Source organism: Oxyura jamaicensis, chromosome 18 (genome assembly GCF_011077185.1).
Source record: "Oxyura jamaicensis isolate SHBP4307 breed ruddy duck chromosome 18, BPBGC_Ojam_1.0, whole genome shotgun sequence".
NCBI lineage: Eukaryota > Metazoa > Chordata > Aves > Anseriformes > Anatidae > Oxyura > Oxyura jamaicensis.
Genome location: NC_048910.1, coordinates 8,540,256 through 8,553,776, shown reverse-complemented (window position 1 = coordinate 8,553,776; position 13,521 = coordinate 8,540,256). Strand labels below are relative to the sequence as shown.

Here is a 13,521-nt window from a genome sequence, read left to right as displayed (position 1 = left end):
CTTAGATTTTTCTGTTTCCACTGCAAAACAGCTTTTTCCAGCTTTTTTCACCATTCAGCTAAAATGAACAACACAAGTGTATAAAAAACTTGCTTTTAATGTGGTCCTGGCACCACCCAGCACTAGGTCTGGTAATGAAGGCAGTGCAAACTAATCCAGATCCCCACTTGAATCAAAGAAGGATTTCCTAGTGCTGAAGATGCAATAAAATGCCCACATATCAATACACTTCGACCCCACGTGCATCCTGCGTGACATCCTGCTGTTTGTTAGGGTAAGAGGTGGTCTGTGCTGCAGCCAAAAAGTCAAGTTGAGCAGCGACCATTCCCTCCCTCAGCCCTCGCAGAGAAGCACGGCTTTCTTCTGCCATCCTCAGAATGGGATCCGAGCTGTGCCCTCCTCCCGCACGGCTGAACTGTACATAAACTCTGGCAATCCAAAGGCTGGCTGTTTTGGACTGAAAGGTTTCAAGGCAAGGCTCCCTGTACCCAGCTGTGTCCCTGCTGGCCACCTGCCGTCCCGTTAAAACCCAGCAGGGCTGAGCTTGCGTGCTCCTTGGGGCTGCAGTGGCACCGGTGCGGCCGGCAGAGCTGAGAGAGCATGCGCTGCCGACCAGATTGTCCCTTTGGTGCTTGCTTTTGTAGACCCGGAGCCCAGATCCTGAAAGGAGATCCTTGAAGAGAGACCTCTGAGCTCATGCGGATCAGTTTGCAGGCCTGAGCCTCGAGAAGCACGGTAATTAATAACAACTTGGCAAGACTTTCCTGGATTTCAATAGGAGTTTTGCACTAGGACAGGATGAGAATACAGCATTAAAATAAGGCAGACAGTTCACAGCAGGCTGAAGAGACAGGCCAAGATCAACAGGATAAAACTCTCCTCTTACAAAAACTGCCCCGAGCCTTTTTGTCCGCACACAGGGCCTGAATTCAGGGCCCGTTGAAGTCAATGGGGAAAAAAAACTCATCAATTTCAATGGGTTTGAACCAGTTTGAACCCTGATTCTGGCCAGAGGACAAGTGCTTATAAGCTGGCCGTGGATAAGTTTAAGCTGGAAATGAAGGACGGTCTCTAAGTAGGGAACAGGGAGGTTCAGAAGCCACCTTCAGCAGGGGAGGCGGCTGAAATGCCTAACTAATTATTCAGGTGGAGCTTGATTGACCTAAACTGGAGAGTGCAGAGTGCGGTGGGGCTGTGGCAGCAGAGGGGAGGCCTCCAGTCCTTCCCCACCCAGGGTCCCGCACAAGCCCGGCGGCAGGGCACGAGCCTGTCACATTCCTTTTTTCCTCTAACTGCCGTGCAGAAAAATCTATTTTAGGCAACTGCTATTTCATGCTTCTGGCATGGCTGCATTTCAGGGGTGGGATACGTCTCCACATTATTGAGCATTGGGGCATATTTTGTGACAAAGGTTACCGATACGCTGCACAAACACATCATTATCTGTCATTTCGTCTAACGTGACTTTCTTTTTGTCATACTAAAGGCATACGAGTTCCAGTCATGGTACCCTTTCTGGTACAGGACACGTGCTTAAAATATCTTTCTCTTAAGCCCCTTGTGTTTCAGCTGAGCTCTGATTCCACCCTACCACATGCTCCTACGAGTTCCTGAAGGCCGCAGCAACCCCGATTTCTGCTGCTGGACTTGGAAGTTTGGTGCTTCCCAGCCCTTCTCAAGGTGCCTTGTTAAGGCCTTCCCTTGGCTCGGGCCCGTGGCGTCGCCCTCAGACTGCCGCCGTGTTCCTCCAAGTTTCTGCTGCTTTGCTGTGTTTTACCTCACTTTTGAAGCGGGCTGTGTCCGTGTGCTACCGTGCAGGGCAGTGCAAGTGGCGTTAGGGTTAGGCGAGGGCTGTGCGCAGTGCTGCGTGTTGTTATGGATCGTTTGAAGGCTTTTCTAAGTGTCAGCGTGGTTAGCAGAAAACACAAAATTAGGTTTTTCCAGGAGATGTGTATGGATGTTACAGGGAGGCTGTCACCGTTCTGTGTTGGGTGCCCTGTTGGTGCACGGTGCTGCTAGGGGCTGGCTCCTGTGCCAAGTGTGCTGTTAGGCCTTAAATCAGCGTTGGGTTAAAGGTATGGGATTCAAATAGCACTACTGGAATTAACCAGGCTCTAAATGAAATTAAACCTACTTGATTGGCTATTGAAATTAGCCCATTTTAATGGAAGGGTGATACATTGTTCACTGTAAAAAAGCTGTAGTCCTGAACATGGCTTTGTCCACTTTTAGTTTCTCTTAAAATCCTTTACAAACAAAATTACCTTGTACTGTGATATATTTGGCTTCATTTACTTTTATCAGAAATTTCAAAACCTAAGTACCGAATTTGCATTCTCTCTCCTCTTACAAAAAAAAGAACCCAAATTTAAGACAAGGATAACTTTTCACAGACAGTAATACTTTTTGGAACAAAGCAACCAAAAAAGCACTAGTCAAAAATCACCTGTCCCTGGTGGATATAAATTAGAAAATTATTTCAAAGTCAAAAACAAATGATGCTCTTGCTTGTCTTTTCTTATCCCAGAGTGGATTGTTGCTTGCAGTTAATGAACTTTTGAAACAAGATGGCTAGGTTGAAGTTCTGACAAGCATTTCAGCAACACCAGTGGCCCTGCTAAGCCAGTGTGTGTTCTGGTATCCGTACCAGCTCTGATACTGGCTCCTGTATTGGTTCCACTGTGAATCAGTTCGTATGAATAAATTTGTGATGCTAATGACATAGTGAAAAAATGTATCTTGCTTGGTTGAATCACCCTTAGGTGAGATCTAGAGCCACCTCATGGTCACAAACAGACCAACGGAAACCTGGAAGAATCAAAACCAGGGGAGTTACTCTGGATTTACACCTAAGTAAATCAAAGCCGAATCTCGCCCTTATTTTTTGCGACAACAAAACAGAAATGTGAGTGCTCTGAAGCACGTTCATGATACAGATTTGTTTTCCTTAACAACTGTGAAACGAACTAGCTTAGAGCTTGTGCCAAATTTGGCTGAACTGCTGCCAAGTCTAGTGTACTGATTTGTATGGCAACATTGGCAAGTGAAGCTAAGGTTTACGTTGACTGCTATATTACACATTTATACAAGATCAGGGAAGTGGTTCCAATTACCTCGTGTTCTGCTGTGTGACCACAGCCAGTCTGAGGGAACAGTCATCTTTTAATGAGCTCATAATGAAACGCTCGGGCTGAGATTTAAAAGCCATTTAAGGGGCATACAGTGTGTTATGGCCTTTTATCAAAGCTACTGTGAGCACGACATGTTAGAAACCATTTTGGTGGTGGGAATTAAGCCATTGCTTTTATGGGTAAGTATAGTCACTGCTATTTCCTGCGCATTCCAGGGACGGAGCGGTTAGCTTGCCAATTTGCTCTTGACATATTTACAGACGGAGAAGCCACCTCTGGACTAGTTTTTGCAAACATCATGTTCCATTATGAAAATGTTCCCAAGGCTGAGGGTGAAGAGTCTGGCTCAGAATATCTCCATCTCCAGACAGTGTGGGCCCGTGTCTGATCTCAGCTCTGCTGGGGAAAGTCTGAAGTAATTCCATTAACTTTCCGGCATGTGTTCTGGACTGGCAGCGGAGCAGCTAAGGTTAAAGCCTGACCTTCAGTCTTCAGTAGGTCCGAAGTGGACTAAATTCCTGGATTTTATTTTCTTTATTTTCTAAGCAGGAAATAGTCCCACGGAGTCCTTTTATAGGATCGACTTTCTCAACAGCGAGAGTCTGGAAACTGTAAGGACATCCACTAGCATCCAAATTCCACAATTAATGATGCATTCCCAGAGTGGAGAGGGATCGCTGTAGCTGCCAACAAGGGCTGGAGATTGAGCACTTCGCAAGCGGTATAGCAGAGCAGGCTCCGAAAGAAGCTCTAGCAGTGTTTGGGCGTGAAAAATGACCAAAAAGGATGCTCAGTTCTGACATCAGGAAAGCTTTTAAGTCCATTCATAAATCCTGGCACTGAAGCCACTTACATGTTTTACTGGGCAGAGCTGGCCTGCTGAGTTTAGGCTTGGTTTAGGTAAAATCACAGCTAAAAGGCAAAGGAATGAAAATTGGGCAGAGAGCTACCTCTTGGTAGGGCCCTGGAAGGTGATGGGAAAATTCACCCTGTCCTTCATGAGTCTTAAACGAGACCATGGTCACTGTGTGGGCTGGGGTGTGCTGGAACCGATGGGACCACAAATAACCTCTCTGGAAGAATGCTTACACAGGAATCACGGACCCGCCACTTTGGAACCAGAATGGAGGATTTTTAGGTTGCTTGCATTTGAGCCGAGGCAGTGTCTCTGCTAAACATCTCCAGAATAAAATTTTTGTGACCGAGCTCTAATCTCTCAGAAAAAAAGAGTTAGAGGAAAAGTGCTAAACTCCTAACACAACCCTAAATAGAGACCACATTGCTTTACTAAAAAAAAGGAGTCGGGTACCTTTTGTTAACCGTAGTCATGAGCAGGCAGCGCAGATGTTACAAGGCTGTGGTGTTCAGGTTGCGTTTTGCAACAGGTAGATAGATTTCCTGGCACTGAAGGTTGAGAGCCTGGTTTGCAAAATTACTAAGCTGTACTCTGCTTGCTCTTACATGTACGCTGCCAGTGTTGAAAAATGGTAGATGTCAACAGGACAGGAGCTGGCCCGTTGTCTTTGTTTGCTGTGTGCGTGTCATCAGGTACAAACGCCCATTTGCACCAGCTACAAATGCCTGCTACCTCATTAGCAGCAAATAAGGCACAGTAACATGGTGGGACTCTCTTATTGTAGAAAACAGGCCTGAAAGAGAGCCTGGCAGGTCACGTCTGCTCAATCAACCAACTAAAGGGAAGTTAGGAGCCTGGGTGTGCTCCCTGGGCAAAGCCTTCCCTGCCAGGGCTGGCAGCAGCGCGTTGCCTCACTCGGGTGCTGGGCACGGTGTGGCCAGCACAAAGAGCCCTCGGACCAGCCACGGGGCTGGGCGGTGTGTTCAAAGGGAAGGTGATGTAGGGAGTTAGCCCTGTTTGTAGTGAGCTTTGCTACAACACATCCACTGCTAAAATCAGTGGGTGTTTGCCACTGGCTTTGTGACGAGCCAAAACGGGCCCAGAACGAGCTTGTCCTGGGAAAGGGAAGGCTTTGAGACAGACCCCGTCCTGAGCCCATGGAAGTGAAGGGCTTTGTTGTGGTTTGGATGAAGCCTTCTCACCGGCAAGTACATCCTGTGTATGTGAGGGCGAGGTGCCTTCTGCTGGTTTTATTGCCTCCGTCAGTTGTGGCAGGGCTGTGATCCCAGAGCGCCTCTCGTCCCGCACAAGTGGGGCTGGTGCTGCAGGGGGCTGCGGCAAGCAGCGGGGCAGCGGTGGCTGCGAGCATGGCTGACCCAGCACGTGGAGCAGTTAGTGTCCTGCCCACAGCCTTCGGCTGCTGCTCTGAGGCTGGAAGGAAAGGGGGAATGGCCAACCCGGAGTGTCCCGCAGCGTAAATGCTCACAGCTGCCTTCCCTTCCACCCGGAGAACCAGGCTGCCCTCCCGGGGTCAGAAGCGAAGCCCAAACCCGGGTGTCAGGGATGGGAATCTTGGAACAAATGGAATTTATTTCTAGGGGTTTACTGTGTCAGCCCACTATGAGGAGATTTTTATTGCTGGGCATCTGGATCCCTGTGGGTCTGTGCTGTCATCTGATGCAGGAAAATGTTTGAAATGCAGCAAAATCTACTGATTGGGTAAGAACCATGGGAGCCGATTCATGCATCTTGTGATTGAAACAAACTGCTATATGCGTATCACTTCTAAGTGTATTGCACAGGAATGCCTCAGAGGTGTTGAACCTCTTGTTGCCACAGCTTACAGATGACTTTCTCGAACACCGGAGCAATCGTCTTGCTGGCTTCTTGAAGCTGATAAGTATTGACTGTATTTCTGTGCATTTGTGTTACATGTTCAAAACGCAGCAAGGCTGCCGATGTGACTCAGGTCATGAGTCAAAGAAAGAGTGGGATTTTTAATTAAGTCTGCGAGTTTTCTTTAAGGCTGACAATACATTTGAGAATTTGACATTTATTTATGAATGCATTCCAGATTTGCACACTGCATATCAAAACCTAGGACAAGCCTAGCCCAGGGTGGGGTAGTGTGCTGAGATACTGTATCTGCCTTGCCCTCCTGCCCGCAAGTGAAATTCTTTCCATCTGAGTCCCAGCGAGGTGGTGCTGGGTGAAGCAGAGCCCTTGGCAGAGGATTGTCTTGTCCCTACTCCTGCCCTGAGCCAGCCATGAAAGTTCACTTTGTTTGCATCCACTTCTGCCTCCGTGCTGGCACCCCGGCTCCCTGTGAGGGTGTGGTGCCTCCCGTCTCCTGTTCTCACCGGGGTGGGGAACTTGCCATCCTGCTTTTCCTTTCCACTTGTGCAGTAGGAATGGGCCTCTGGGATTAAACAGGACTCCTCTCCTTCCCAGGTGGCTGTCTTCACAGCCGAGCCCCACACCTAACACAGCTCCTTCCCACAAGTGTCGGTGTGACGGCCCCAGGGAGCAGAAGGGGGAGCAGATCCTGCTCCCAGGCTGGCAGCCTGACACCCTCAGCCCTCCCTGGGGCTCAGGGTCCCCTGGAAATCTGTACGAGGCTGTGTTGTGTCCCACAGCTTCTAACTAAGGTGTTGCTGATGAGTAAGCAGAAAGTAGGAATGACTCTTCTCCCCAGGGCGGCGCTGACACTGCGAGCTAAGAGGAGCAGCAAACTCATCCACTCGGTTACTGGAGTGAGAGGCTTGGAGTCTGAATCCACCGGCGCTCAGGTCTGGTGAGTACGTAGGCAGTGTTTAAAGATGACAATCACTTTGATGGCCTTATCTGCTCTTTGAAGCCAAGGAGCCACTCCCTGCCCCGTACACACGTGATAAGCTCAATCAGATTCCTCATATCTTCTCTGCGAAAATAAGGGGCTGAGTTGACTCAGCTGGGACCAGAACCTGTGACTCTGAGTGTGGGTGTGCTGTGCGTTTCCCACATGCGAGCCGAGTGGCTGGCATCGGCATGGCGTGGCCAGGCTGGTGTCTGCACCAGGGGCAGCCCTGGCAGAGCAAAAACCGAGGCCAAGTGTGCACCATTCAGAGTGCAAGGTGGTCAGTAACTCAGGAGGATTTTCCTGCAGATATCATGCATGGCTTTCAGGTGCCCATGCTGCTGTAGGACACCCCTTTGGCTCAGGGGTGTCCAGCCATTCCTCGTGGGCTTCCTGCAGGTGGGACGTGGTGAAGAGACAGAGCTGGGCTGCAGCCAGGTGGCCAGAAACATCAGGGGCAACAAAGCAGAACAAAATTAGTTACAAAGCAACTGAAAATTCTTCTTCCCTCCCCCTCACATTTTTAACAAGCTTCCTTTACCACTAGGAATTTCATCCCAGAGAAAGCTGGCAAAGGTCTGAGAGGCAGAGTACACCTCCACCACACTGGGAGAGGGGCTAGGAGAGCGGTTCCTGTGAAAGGAAGGCCAGCAAGAGATTGCCTTGTCAGCTGAATTGATTAAGTCTTTCTAACACTTCAGTTAATGGAGCAACAGTGCTTTACAACAGCTACAGCTTGGCAGGCACTTAGGTATTTCCAAGATATTTTATTTGCCAGTAAAAAAAAAATCACCTAGGATAGCGAGAGGGTTTGGTTTGTACGTAAATGGGGAGAATTGGGAATTGTAGCGAGGGAACAGCGTGCGGGGTGATCCATCAGCCAGTGCAGGGACAGCTTCAAATCAGTAAACGTGTCATGCTAAACTGGCTGTGGCAGCGCCTGATCTCATGTTAAATGTTTTAATAACAATGTACTAGAAGTCCTAATAGCAGTAGCTGGCTTTTTTTGACCCAAAAAAATGTACATTACACCTTGAGGCAAAGGAAAAAAAAAAAAAAAAAAAGAGAGAGAAAGAGAGAAGAGAGAAAAAAAAGTTCTGTGTTTGTAAATGCTGATTTGGAGCCAAAGGATTCCGTGTCAAAGGTCTTTCAGATCCCTACGGTAACTGCAAGCAACACACACAAGATCCGAGCACAAATAATTCCAGTGCTGAAATTCAATCCATTTTGGGTCAGTGGGGAAATGTCTCTGACAAAAAGACAGGTGAAGCTAGTTTAGAGCAGATACAAAAACTGACTTGGAGCTACAAAGCGCAGTTGTCAGAACAGTGTTTCACTTACGAGGCTAAAATGCAATTAGGGCCTGATTCAGCTCTTGTCAGAACTGCTGGAGGCACTTCCCCGGGTGCTGGAGGTGCTGAGTCACCAGCAGCTGCTGAGTCACCAGCGGCCAGTTGCAGGCAGGGCTGTCACACGCCCCTTCTGAAGGCGGCTCTGGTGCAGCTGGGAATATGAGCTTAATTTTACATACAGTGTAATTCCGTTCTTGTCGTTGCCTTGCCTGCAGCAGCACTGTGCATCATAGAGTCACCTGACAAGTGATGCAGTGAATGTTTTGTAAAAATACCTTCCGAAGAGACAATTGCTTTTGTCCCTAAAATATGTAGAATTTTTTTAAATGCTTCCACCTTGGCTTTCTCTCCCACTTTCTGTAGCAGAAATGGAAAAAAAAAAAAAAAAAACACACATGAAAGTAAAAGAAAAAAAAGCTGCTTATTCAGAACTAAAAGTGAGCTTATTGGCAGTTGCTTTTCAACACTGAATAACCAGGGCATTTCAGGGACCTGAAAATAGCCATCTTTTAGAAAAAATAAAAATAAAATAATTATAAATAGGACAGAAATTCCAACCAGTCTCTAGAGAGTAGGAGAAAATTGTCAGGGCAGTCCAGAGAGGAGGAAAAGATTCTTTTAGCTGAGCCATTCACTAAATGGACACTCATTTAATGCAAAATATCTTAAGGGTGGGACCTGCCGAGAAAATCTCAGTTTCAGCAGCCCAGGAGCACACTAAGTTGGGGCATGAACGCCTCCACTGTGCTGGCGTGATTTAATGTATGGACAGGAGGTGCTGGGCGCTTGTTTTGGAGCAGCTGGTTGCCCTGTGAGGGCTGTTTCTGAGTCCATCAACAGCAGGTGCTGCTGCTTGAGAGAAATAAATGCTAATGCAGATGACATTGAAATAACTTGGGGCCTGAAATGCCCCTGGGTGGTACCTGCTGTGCCCATTCCCAGCTGTGCAGGGGGGTGTGAAACAGTCAGAAATCAGAATCTTTTTGGCCAGGGTTAGGTGATAGCACAGGGTGAGCAACAGTGCAGGGTGATGTCTAAAGTCTGGTTTAAGGAATTAAAGGGCCTGATTCTTCCAGTGCCAGAGGCTTCTACCCCAGGAGTGTTTTTTTCCTCTTTAGCTCCCAGTAAGCTCACAAAGTTCAGAGCACGTGTAAGTTCCTTTACCTGTGCAGCTTCCCCAGCCAGGACCATCAGAGATCTGCGGGACAGGCTGGAGGCAGGCGTGCTGTCACTTCCAGGCTCCGGTCGGAAGCAGCTAACCGCAGCGCTGCTCTGGAGAGCCAGCCCAGTTCTTGTTCACTTGTAGAGGAAGTGCCAAGCAAAACAAATAGTACTTGAGGTTAAAAGGCTCAAAGTCTGTTAGCATCACAAAACCCAATCTCTGCATCTACTTCTGCCATTCCAAAATCATGACAGAGAGCAGCAAGTATCAGGAGGTCACAGAGATAAGTAGGACCTGGCTGACGCAATGCTGAGCCTGATGGAGGAGCTGTTATTGAAGAGCCAGCGCAGAGTGGACACGTTTTCCTTCCATTGTGTTTGTGCTGTTCCAGACAACAGCTTACTGACAACTAATGACTTTTAATCGTAAAACCAATGGACCAGGACCCAGAGTAGCCTGTGACACCCTAATATTGGATGTTGATACTAGATGTACGGTGCACACTGAGAGTCATACAGCCTTGGGGTCCCTGCAGCAGATAGAAGAAGAGTCTCTACTCAGAGACTTCGCTGCCTACGTTAAGAGACAGTGCGACACATACAAACAGGAGGAAGCACAAGGTAACGCTGCTGTTCATAAGATCAAGCAATTACTTGGGCTGACAATAAGCTCAGCTTGAAATGCAAACGTGTCTGATGTTCATCTACAAGGGCATGAACTACACACGGCAGGGCTGGACGGCAAGGGACTAGCTCTGAGACTGCAGCTGTCAGGCTGGGGCCACGCTGCAAATTCTGTCTGATTCAAAGAGATAGAAGAGGGCAGAAAAACATGTTTACAGTCTGTGCTCTGGTACTTACGGGTGCTTGACAGTATTTATAGGTGCCGTGGTACTTGTAGGCGTAAATGACAGGTTTTACATCAAATGCTGGAGGCTTGAGGCCTTTCCCCAGTGATGCCATCAGTCCAGGTGCACACCGTCAATGCCATGCACAGCTGGGAATGTGAAGCAGTTGGTGGTGGTGGATTTTGTGGATCTGTAACTCCTCAATTTGTCCATTTCCACCTGTAGCATTTCTGCAGATCAGCCTGGCATGCCTTTGGTTCTGGTATTCGCAAGTAGGTAGCCTGATCTCACCTGGAAATCTCACCTTGCCATCTGATGCGTTTTATCTCCATTCAGCTGATGCCTATCTTGTAATAAAATTTCCCATGGCTTATCAGCACTTGACAATTAGATGCTTAACATCCCACTTAATGCAAAACAGATTATACCCTGGGAATTAACAAAACAATAAAACGCCTTGAGGGGGAAAAAAGGGCAGATTGTAGGTAGCTGCGTAAGCGCGTGCGAGTGTGCACACACACTCCTCTGCGCACAGACACACACACACACAGACACACCTGTGGAACTGTGCCCGTCCCCACACGTCGCCGGGCCCGGCCGCTTCGGTCTCTCCGAGGGCTGCGGGCCCCGGCCCGGGCTGGCCCCGCGGGGCGGCCGCCGTGCTCCCCCTGGCGGCCCGGCCCGGCCCCGCGCTCCGGGGCTCCCCGCACCCACCGAGGGCGAGGGCCCGGCGCCAGGAGGGCTCGGTCCGAGGCCTTTCCCCGGAGCTCCTCGCCTCCAGCTCCGTGGCAGCCCGGCTGTTTTAACCTCAGGGCTCGCACGGGGCTGGGGCTGGAGCTTTCGGGCCCGGCTGAGGAAGGCTGGGCCGTCGCCATCGTCCCGCTGTGGGCGTCCCCTCAGTGCGTCGCTGGGCCCACACGCCTCGGTCCTGTGCTTGGTCTTCCAGGGCAGGCTTTGTGTGCTTGCAGGACCTGACCTCAGGTATGTATAAAATGATGAGGGGACGAAAGGGCCGAAGGGCCACAGCGGTTAGTGAAGATTAAAAAGATATGACAGAAAAACTTTTGAAAAAACATGCAGAGAGGGGCCGTGCTCAGAGACCTATCTGTCTGCAGATGCCTGGGATGCCCTTATGGGGCATGGGGCCTGGTTCTGGGCTCAGGGAGCCAAGCGTGATCCCCGCAGCCCCGTGGCACTGGGTGGTGGCGTGAGGCCACTCTGGCCTGCCCCTGCGCTCCCCGTCACACACGGGCTGGAGCAGAGGCTTACGCTTCCCATGAGGAATGCTTGGGATGCTCTGTCTGCACATTGTTTGGTAAACGCTGGTCTTTTGGCTGCCTGCCCTCGGAGAAGAAGAAATTTCTGTTTCGGTCTGGCCACCCTTCCAATAACTGACCGAAAGCAATAGTTCAGATCCTGATGCACGGTGTGTGTTCATTTAACTGCTGATTTCTGCTGCAGCAGTGCTCTGCAGAGCCCAGGGGAGACAGCAGCCCCATGATACCACACAGCTCACACAGAAAACCATTCGGGCCGTAAAGCGTGTAAATATACGTCAGACAGACTTTTGTTACCTCCCTTCTGAAATAGGGGAATATCTCTGTCCAGTTGTGCTTCACAAAAGGTCAATACCATTAACTCCATTTTACAGAGGGGGAGACTGAGGAATTGAGCTTTTATCCACGGTTGTCCAGCAGACCAGGAATAACCAACAAGTCCTGCGAGTCCTGGCCCTGCTTGTGAGGTCCCAGTGCTACATCCCAGATGAGGAACTTGGCTTGTCCCATCCTCCACCACTGATTAACCTCTCAGAAGTCACTGAGACTTGGGTGACTTTTCCAAGGGCCGGGTCGGGTGATGGCCTGGAGGAGGTGAGGAGCCCCGACCTACGCCGGGCCTCACCTCTGTGAGCCACGAGCACTGCTGGTGTGCAAGCAGCTCCCATGTGCTCCCTGCACAAGTCCTGGTGCGCTCCTTCTTTGTGCTGCATGTCATTTGCAGTTTTTAAAGCAGTAAGTGACTCTTAAAGCCAAACAAATGCCTGGCATTTGGCTGTGCCTGTGTTTTCCTGTGGCCAGGCTGACCTTTATGAACACTACAGTCACAACTATGACAGGCAGCTCACTTGAGCTCTCCCTTCGGGGAGCTGGGGAAGTTTTGTAATTGTTTGAAGAGCCAAGAAATCTTTCTTCAGTCCCTGATTTTCCCTGAGCAACCAACTTCACTTCTTGATTTCTCATCTCTTCACCTTTCCCTTCCATGTAACACCCAGCTGATAGTTGTTAGCGAAACAATCCTTTTATTGATGCAGATGCAATCAGCAGAAATGCCTAGCAGTTGCAGAGTTCAGCCCAGCTCTGTGAAATCACCCATAAATGTGCTTCACTTCACTAGAACTATTCTTGTGCTTAGTCTTAAGCATGTGCTTAAGTCTTTTGCAAGTCCTTGGCCCTCTCAGTCCCAACTGGGTCATGCTGATTACCGAGTAATGGCAGGATGAGGGAGAGGCTCTCATTGGGATCTCTGTGAAAGCATTTTTCTGAGCCTATAGTCAGTGGTCTGCTCTGGTGGCAGATGAATGCAATTTGTGGTTGTCCAACGAAGGAACAGAGCATGAAATCCCCTATTAAGGTTCTCTTAGATATGTCTGCAAAATCCTGAGTAGTGATTAAAATGCTCATGGCATGGCTGCTGCGTGATGTGCTGTTCTCATTGCTCGCAGTTCCTTGTCTGTGCCTCTTTAGCTGTTTTCTCTAACATGTTCTGCACTTTACCAAGCCGCCATCATGCTCAAACATTAAAAACAAAACAACAGACAAAAACAGCTAGTGTCATAAAGTCACGATACAAGTTTATAAATTTAATAGTCTTTAACTGGGATTTGCCATCTCTGTTTCAGAATGTGCTTGAGATACTTTCTTACACTTTGCCTTGCTACTGTGAGCATTAGGCATGGTGTTCTTAGCACTAGGCGTCCCAGACAGGATGCTCACCTAATGGCTTGACATGAGGAATGAAAATACATTTATGTGGTTTGTCGTTGCTCTCTGGTAAAATCCTATAGAAGTTGTGGTTAAGGTCAGATCTGTTAAATGACTGAGAAGCACATGTGTACTGTAAGACGTATTTTAAGCTTGGGAACTGATGTATTGCTTACACACATATTGCTCACTTTAGTTGCATCTTCTCTGAGGCTTGGCTGCTCCTTGCTGTGACCTGTACAGCACCTAGCACTCTGCATGTGGTTCACAGCAACTGCTGAAGCCCGGTAATGCTAATTAGTCCTAATAGCTGCTCTATTTCATACAGCTTCTAGCTAGCTGGGACAGATCACAAG

At 48.9% G+C, this 13,521-nt stretch overlaps 1 long non-coding RNA gene across 8 annotated transcripts in view; it reads left to right on the top strand.

The window, feature by feature from the left end:
- The first annotated feature begins 678 nt into the window (after positions 1-678).
- LOC118175667 overlaps positions 679-13,521 on the top strand; it is a 66,704-nt gene continuing 53,861 nt past the window's right edge. For 6 of the 8 annotated variants that reach the window (XR_004755070.1, XR_004755071.1, XR_004755075.1 and 3 more), the window contains exon 1: positions 10,998-11,165. This is a non-coding gene — a long non-coding RNA (uncharacterized LOC118175667). Of the gene's footprint in view, positions 736-6,682; positions 6,782-9,870; positions 9,958-10,997; positions 11,166-13,521 lie in introns of those variants that run through there. The other 2 variants (XR_004755073.1, XR_004755074.1) reach the window with 2 other exon arrangements.